This window comes from Gossypium hirsutum, chromosome A07, assembly GCF_007990345.1.
Source record: "Gossypium hirsutum isolate 1008001.06 chromosome A07, Gossypium_hirsutum_v2.1, whole genome shotgun sequence".
NCBI classification, from domain to species: domain Eukaryota; kingdom Viridiplantae; phylum Streptophyta; class Magnoliopsida; order Malvales; family Malvaceae; genus Gossypium; species Gossypium hirsutum.
Window position 1 is genome coordinate 33,417,390 of NC_053430.1, and position 8,534 is coordinate 33,425,923.

Below are 8,534 nucleotides of genomic sequence, written 5' to 3' on the forward strand. Positions count from 1 at the left end.
ACTAACTTGGGTCACACGGCCGACCACACGCCCATATGCCGCACACGGCCATTAGACACGTCCTTGTGTTTAGGCTGTGTCAAAACTGTAGAGTATACTGACTTAAATCGAAAGGGTACCCCTGGGGACACACAGCCGTGTATCATAACCATGTATCACACACAGCTGAGGCACACACCCGTGTTTTTGCCCGTGTGGACAAAAATAGGTCATTTGCAAAGCCAATTTGCCACCCTTTCTCATGCTTACTTAAACAACCAAATTGGTACCTATTCATCATACAATAGGCATCACAAAATCTTCAACCAAATGCACAATTTATACCATATCCATTTCAATCAAATTCCATAATCAATTCAAGCCAAATACCTATTCAAAAACTTATATCATCTAACATTCATTCACAAGCATACATCTTCTCAATTTATCAACTTCAATCATACCATATAAGTCCTTTACTAAACTCAAAATATTACCATTTGAACAACTATGAAACCTTAGCCACATTTATACCAAAACATACCAAACTAAGCCATCACATATGGCTATCTATACAAATCAAAACATATACATAATAAGCCAAATATCATGACCATATTCACAACCAAAGTACCAAAACTAGCCTATACATGCCATATACCATATATTCAAGGCTTCAAAAGTACCAACAAAATGATCGATAGTGTGATGACACTTCCCGACGATACCCGAATCCAAGTTAGCTTTGATTCTCTATAAAATATAGACAAATAACACATAGTAAGCTTCATAGCTTAGTAATTTCGTACTAAATATACTCAACTGTTAATAATATACAAATCATCCATTCGAACTAATTAATATCTAAATCATGGTGACCAACACACTATCCTTATACTTACTCAAGTGTTTATGAACAAGTTCATAACTTCTTCTATTTGGATTTCATGCTTTATATGTACATACTTATACAAATTCATATCGAACTCATACCTTTACGTGATACTGTCGAATACTCCATATCTCGCACACTAAGTGTCAAATCATAGCTGAAGCTATTATAATCTCGCACACTAAGTACCTTTTATAGCCGAAGCTATCTCACTCTTGCACACTAAGTGCCATATATAGCTGAAGCTATTCTGATTCACACATTAAGTGCTTTATATAGCTGAAGCTATCTCAATATACACACTAAGTGCTTTATATAGCCAAAGCTATCTCGATACGCACACTAAGTGCCAAACATAACCGATTCGTCATCGTACACAACCATCGTCTCATATACATAATTTATGCAATATTAAAGCATTAAAAACATAATTGTAACAATATTTATCATGTACGAACTTACCTCGGACGTAAAAACGATGAAACTAGTCGATTAGTCGAGTACTTTGTTCTTGCCTCGATCTAAGTTCGGGTTCCTCTTTTCTTGATCTATATTATAACAAATTCAACTCATTTAATCACATAATCTTTCAATTTAGTCCACAACACACATTTGAGTATTTTTACATATTAGCCTCTAGACTTTCACATTTAATCAATTTAGTCATTATTTCTCAAATACGTCAAATTCACTCAATTCAATTTAATCCATGCTTAGCCAAATTACCATAATACCCCTAGCAGCCCATATTTCACATTTATTCACACTTTTAACCCCACATTTTCATCTTTTCACAATTTAACCCCTTTTATGCAATTTCACTAAAAATCACTTTACAAAACTTAGATATCTATCACTAAGCTTTCATAATTCATCATCAAACAACCAAAAAAAATGAGTTCATCAATGGAAACTTTCAAAATCATTATCACTTTCAAAAATTAAGCACGGGCTAGCTAGTACTCAAAGCAACGATCACAAAAACATAAAAATCATCAAAAATCGAGCAAAATACATACCTCAATCAAGCCACACAAGTGCCAAAATTTTTAAAGCTTCAAACCCGATTTCATTTTCTCATTTTGATTGTAAAAAGATGAGAATGATTAATGAATTGTTTTGTTTAATTAAAACATATGTTAATTACTAATTTACTAATTTGAACTTGGTTTACAACATTAATAAACATCAATTACATGTCCATTTTTGCCCCCTCCCATTATTAATGGTCTATTCACAACATAAGGACCTTTCATTTAATAATCCATGGCAATTAGGCACTTTTAACTTATAGCCTGCTACTTTTGCATTTTACGTGATTAAGTCATTTCGTCAAATTAAGCACTCAAACGCTAAAATTATTTCACGAAATTTTCACACATACATATTCACATGCTATAAATGCCAAAAATAATATTAAAATAATTTTACAACCTCAAATTTTGTGGTCTCGAAACCACTTTTTCGATTTAGCTAAAATCGAGCTGTTACAGGGATAGCAGAGCTTTCTAAACAACTAATGAAAATCATAAGTAGCAAAATCCTCTAGAAGGGTTTCCATTCATTAAGGAATAATTAGAGCATCTAAACAAGTTTCTTCAATCACCACAATTTCGGATGAATTCTTCTATTTCCAACTCATCCAATAATCTATCTTGCTCATTTGCCCAATCAAGGACTAATTTTTTAGTTTTTTTTAGTGTCAAGACTTGTAAAACAAACCTGTGGATCATTGATTCTAGAGCTAGTGATTACAGGACTAATAGTCCTTTCCTTTTCTCAACTTACACACTTTGTGCAGGAAACAAAAAGATCAAAGTAGTAGATGGGTTGTTTTTAGAAATAGCTGGGAAATGCACTATCAAAATTTTAACTTCCTTGGTTTTACATGATGTTTTACATGTTCCAAATCTAACTTGTAATCTCATATCTATTAGTAAATTATCCTAATCCTCGAATTGTCATGCTATATTTGACTAATTTATTTGTAAATTTCAAGACATCATCTCGGAGAGGATGGTTTGTATTGCTAAAGAGTCTGGTGGAATTTATTTTCTTAATGACGACCATCTAAGTCAACCAGCAACTACTCTATGTTTGAACTCTGTTTCTAGTTTTGATAAGGTTATGATTTGGCATTATAGGCCTGGACACCCTAATTTTTGTTATTGAAGACCTTTGTTTCGTGATCTATTTAAGAATAAAAATTCTTCTTCATATCACTATAAATTTTGTGAATTGGCTAAGCATCATCAGTTATTCTTTCCACCTTAAAAATATAAGGTTTCTAAACCTTTTTTGTTAATTTATAATGATGTTTGAAGACCTTTGAGTGTCTCAGCTTTTTTCAGGAAAATATTAGTTTGTCACATTTATTGATGATTATACTCAAATTTGTTGGGTGTTTTTATTAAAAGATAAGTTTGAAGTTAAAAATGTGTTTTAGTCTTTTTATGCTATGGAGGAAACACAATTGGTGTGAAAATCAAAATATTTCAAAGTGACAATGGTGAGAAATTTTTTAGTGACCAATTAGGCATTTTCTTAACCAAACATAGAATAGTGCACCAAAACTTTTGTACAAATATACCACAACAAAATGAGATTGCGGAAAGGATAAATCGCCATATTTTGGAAGTAACTAGAGCCTTGATGTTCACTAGTTAGGTACCACATCAACTTTGAGGAGAGACTTTGTTAATGGCTACATATCTTATTAATAGAATGCCCAATAAGATTCTAAACAATAGAACTCCTTTCAATCTTTTTAAAGATAGCTTTCCTAACTCTAAATTCATCACAGATTTATCCTTCCAAGTTTTTGGGTGTAGTGTTTTTGTTCATTTTCATAACCAGGGCAAACTAGATTCTAAAGCAATATATATATTTGTTATGCTTATAATAAAAAAGGGTTACAAATGTTATGATCCGGTTGATAGGAAGATCATTGTTACCATGGATGTCATTTTTGTTGAAACACAACCTTACTTCGATTGTAATATTCAGGAAGGGAATTATAATAAGGAAGATTCTATAATTGATCAAGAAGAGACTAGGAATATACAACATAGAGATTCTAATAATGGGAAAGGTGAATTTATGATCAACACAATGAATGATGTTAATGTTGTTAATAAAAAGGAGTTTGAATGTGTAGAGTCTGATAATGAGAACAAAGAACAAACAAATGAGTTGTTAATTTACTCAAGAAGAAACCAAAATCAAGAAAGTGGAATCAACCAATTTCATCACTAAGAATTCAATCTGCAGGACTTTGCTAAAAGTCCAAGTAAAACTCTTAAGTCTGACCAATGAATTTCTTTTATCTAGATATTCCAATTGTTAAAAGAAAATGTGTTAGAAATATTTTCAAATATCCCATGTCTAAATTTGTGTCCTATAAAGACTAGTCTTCAACATTCTCAGCCATTGTTTCATGTCTCGATACTGTGAAAATACCCAAAAAATGAAAGATGCTTACAGGTTCCTAAATAGAAAAAGGTTGTTTTAGAGGAGATGTGTGCTCTTGATAAAATAGGTACATGAGAAGTAATGGAATTACCTGTAGGAAAAAAAAGTGGGTTGTAAATAGGTATTTAAAACCAAGTTCAGACTGGATAGCTCTTTAGACAGATACAAAGCTCAGTTGGAGGCTAAAGGGTACACTCAAACATATAGGATAGACTATCTTGAGACATTTACTCTAATAGCTAAGTTAAATTTTGTTAGAGTTATTTTATTCATTGTTGTTAATCTTGATTGGTCTTTACAACAGCTAGATGTAAAGAATGTTTTCCCAAATGGGAAACTTGAAAAAGAAGTTTACATGGATTCTCCTTTAGGTTTTGAAGAAAAAATTGGAACTCAAGTATGTAAGCTCCGGAAATCTTTGTATGGTCTAAAGCAATCTCCTTAAGGTTGGTTAGAATGGTTCACTCAATTCGTTAGAAAACAAGGTTACTCGCAAAGACAAGTTGATCATACAATGTTTTATCGACACTTATAAAAAGGTAGAATAACGATTATTATAGTTTATGTCGATGGTATCATTCTTACAAGAGATGATGTGGATGAAATAATGTGTCTCAAAGAGTATCTAGCATTTGATTTTGAGATCAAATACTTGGGTCCTTTAAAATACTCTATTGGAATTGAAGTTCCTCGATCAAAGAAGAGTTTTGTGGTCCCTTAGAAAAAAAATGTGACTGATCTTTTAAAGGAGACTGAGATGAATGGTTGCTGCCCAACTGATACACCAATTGATTCAAGCATAAAATTTGGAAATAAAGAAGGAAGATCAGTTGATAGAGGACAGTACCAAAGATTAGTTGGTAAGTTAATCTATTTATCATATATAAGGCCAAACATAGCTTTTGCAGTAAGCTTAGTGAGTCAATTTATGCACTCCCCAATGGAGGAACATGAAGAATCCGTGTTTCGAATTCTAAGATACTTGAAGATTTCATCTGAAAAAGGCTTATTCTTCACGAAAATCAAAAAAAGAGGAATTGAAGCTTATATAGATGCAAACTGGGCAGGTTCAATAATAGATAGAAGATCTACATCAGGGTACTGTATATTTGTTTGGGGAAACATTGTGACTTAGCAAAGTAAAAAAAAACAAAGTGTTGTAGCAAAAAGTAGTGCAGAGGCTGAGCTTAGATAAATGGCTTAAGAAATTTGTGAAATGATACAGTTAAAAAGAATTATGGAAGAGCTTTCCTTCAACAATGAAGTTGTAATATGATAACAAAGCTACCTTTAGCGTTGCTCACAACCCAATCCAGCATGACATAACTAATCATGTTAAGATAGATAGACACTTTATCAAGGAGAAGATTAAAGAAGGCCAAGTGTGCATGTCATTTGTTCCTTCAAAACAATAAATTGTTGACATACTCTGTAACACCTATTACCCATATTCAACGCCAGAATAGGGTATGAGGCATTACTGGACTTATTCACAAGCAAACATTCAAAACTGAGACCATAATTTCCACTCAAATTTAAAACTTTCCAAAAACATACATATTGTCACTATTACGAGCCTTCGAGGCTCAAAACATGTATTGGAAATGATTTATGAATAAACCGAGAATTTTGAAAACTTTTTAGAAAACTTAGAAAAATTTTCATGTAAAAGGGGTCACACGCCCGCGTGACATGGGACACGCCCTTGTGGTGTAGTCGTGTAGCCCACATGGCCGTGTCTCTATGGCGTGTACCTTTTTAACTTGCATCCATGAAGAAACTTAAGTCACATGCCCTGAGCACACACCCGTATTGCTAGGCTGTGTGGTAATTAAAATTTCTCATTTTAGGTGCAGATTTCACACAGTCGTATCACACAACCATGTTGGAGCCCGTGTGTGTCACACGGCCAAGCCACACGCCCGTGTGCTAGGCCGTGTGTCTAAACTTGGACATTCTGTTTCTCATTTTTAATATGCAGGGGACACACGGCCTTAACATATGCCCATATGGTAGGCCATGTGTCACACACGACCTAGACACACGCCCATGTGGACGAAAATAGGCCATTTAAAACCACTTTTCTCACCTTCATATTATCTTCTTGCACAAAATCACATTTATATACTAATTAAGTCCAACCAAACAACCATTTCAAGCCAAAATATGTATATTTCATTATCTAACACAACCATCAGATTGAATTAACTTTGCATACTTAATCATTCATTCTATTACATTATCATTTCAACCCCTATACATGCCATATAAATCAAAAAGTTGTTTAACAAAATCTACCGGAGTAAATTTGGATAGTGTGATCCTCGATGTAAATCTGATCCTCCGAATATGTATACGTCAAACTACAAGAACAATAAACATACACAAGTAAACTTATAGAAGCTTAGTAAGCTCATAGAAGCTTAGTAAGCTCATAGGCATAGAAAATAAATCTTACCGAACATTTTACAACAATACATATAATATACAATTTCACTATTTCCTCTTGTCAATCACAAAATCAGTGATAAGTTCACTTGATTGAATTCAATGTCACTTAATAACCAATTTTAATCTCTTGGGCCTATTTATCATTTACCTTTCTTAATTAAATTAGAGAACGATTACGAAATTGAGTACTTCGTTTTTCACAATTCCATAGTAAAACTATGGTCTTGCACATAGTCACATTTCACACACCGAAGCCATAGCCCAGCCATGATCTTACACAGATCACATACCATACTGATGCCATATCTCAGATATGGTCTTACATAGAAGCACATGTCGCGCCGATGCCATATCCCAGATATGGTATTATACGGAAGCACATAATCACATATTGCCATGATTCAATCATGGTCTTTTCCGTCAATTCATCTTAGCCACTAAACGTAAGTACTCAAATCCATCGTTCCAACTAATTTGTACTTTTTACTCAAACATTATTTCATAATTATCACAATTTAATAACATTTATAGACAATAATATACCATAACATTCATGAAATTTTCATAACAAAACAATCAATTTAGCCATATGAACTTACCTCGCTAATTTGCAAAAGCTGTACAATTTTCAGGGACTATTCTGGCAATTTTTTTTCCACGATTCGCTTCGAGTTCTTGATATGTAGCAAAATATGAGAAACCAACTTAAGTAAACCCTTCAATGGTGTTTTTGGCTGGAGAGGATGAAGAAAAATGAAAAGAATTCTAGATATTCTAATTTAATCTAATTTTTAACTATTCAATTTCAACTTAATTACCATTTTGGCCTTAGTTCACACTATTTCTCAACCTTTCACTTACCTAACCGTCCAACCATTTTATTTTAGGTCAAATTGCTCTTTAAGTCCCTCTTATTTATTATTTAAGCCATTTAATCACATTTTATAGTTTTGCACTTTATTCAATTTAGTCATTTTTCTTCAATTAACCACCAAAATGTTAACATTTCCTAACGAAACTTTAATACTATCTTATTAACACTTATGGCTCGATTTATAATTCTGAGGTCTCGATACCTCGATTTTATCTTAATTTACCTAATAATTTCCTTTAATTCACAAAATTCACTAATTCAAAAATATTTCTAAAATCACACCTAACTTTTACTTGTTAATTTATTAATTACTAAACTCACATGACGAATTTAGTGATTTTGAATCACTGTTCCGACAGCACTGAAATTTGGGCCATTACATACTCACTAAATGGCTCTTTGAAGACAAGTTTTGATTTTCTCGTAAGTAAGTTGGGCATGATTGATATATATACACCAACTTGAGGGAGGATGTCGAAATATGTGCTAAACTTCCATATATTTTGGGATAATTTTAAGTTATTTGGGTAGATAATCTTAGAATAATCAATTGAGATATTGTAGGAAGACTTTTTTTTTATCTTTAGTAATTTACTAGAATAAGAGAACTATTTTCCCAATTATCTTGTGAGTCTTTTTCCTATTTAAACTAATTTCTTTACGTAATAAAGATAGTACAGTTTTATTGAATATAGTCTCTTGAAAATTTCAAGCTTCATTAGAATATCTTCTGACATGATTAAAGGAAATTGCTGACAGTCAATTCTTCATCTTCAATAGTAGGTCTTGCATTTGAAAAGTCCTCCCCTGGTTCCTGCAGCTTGTTGATAATTTGTAATACATCTCCTTCCAACAAAATTCTCTGAT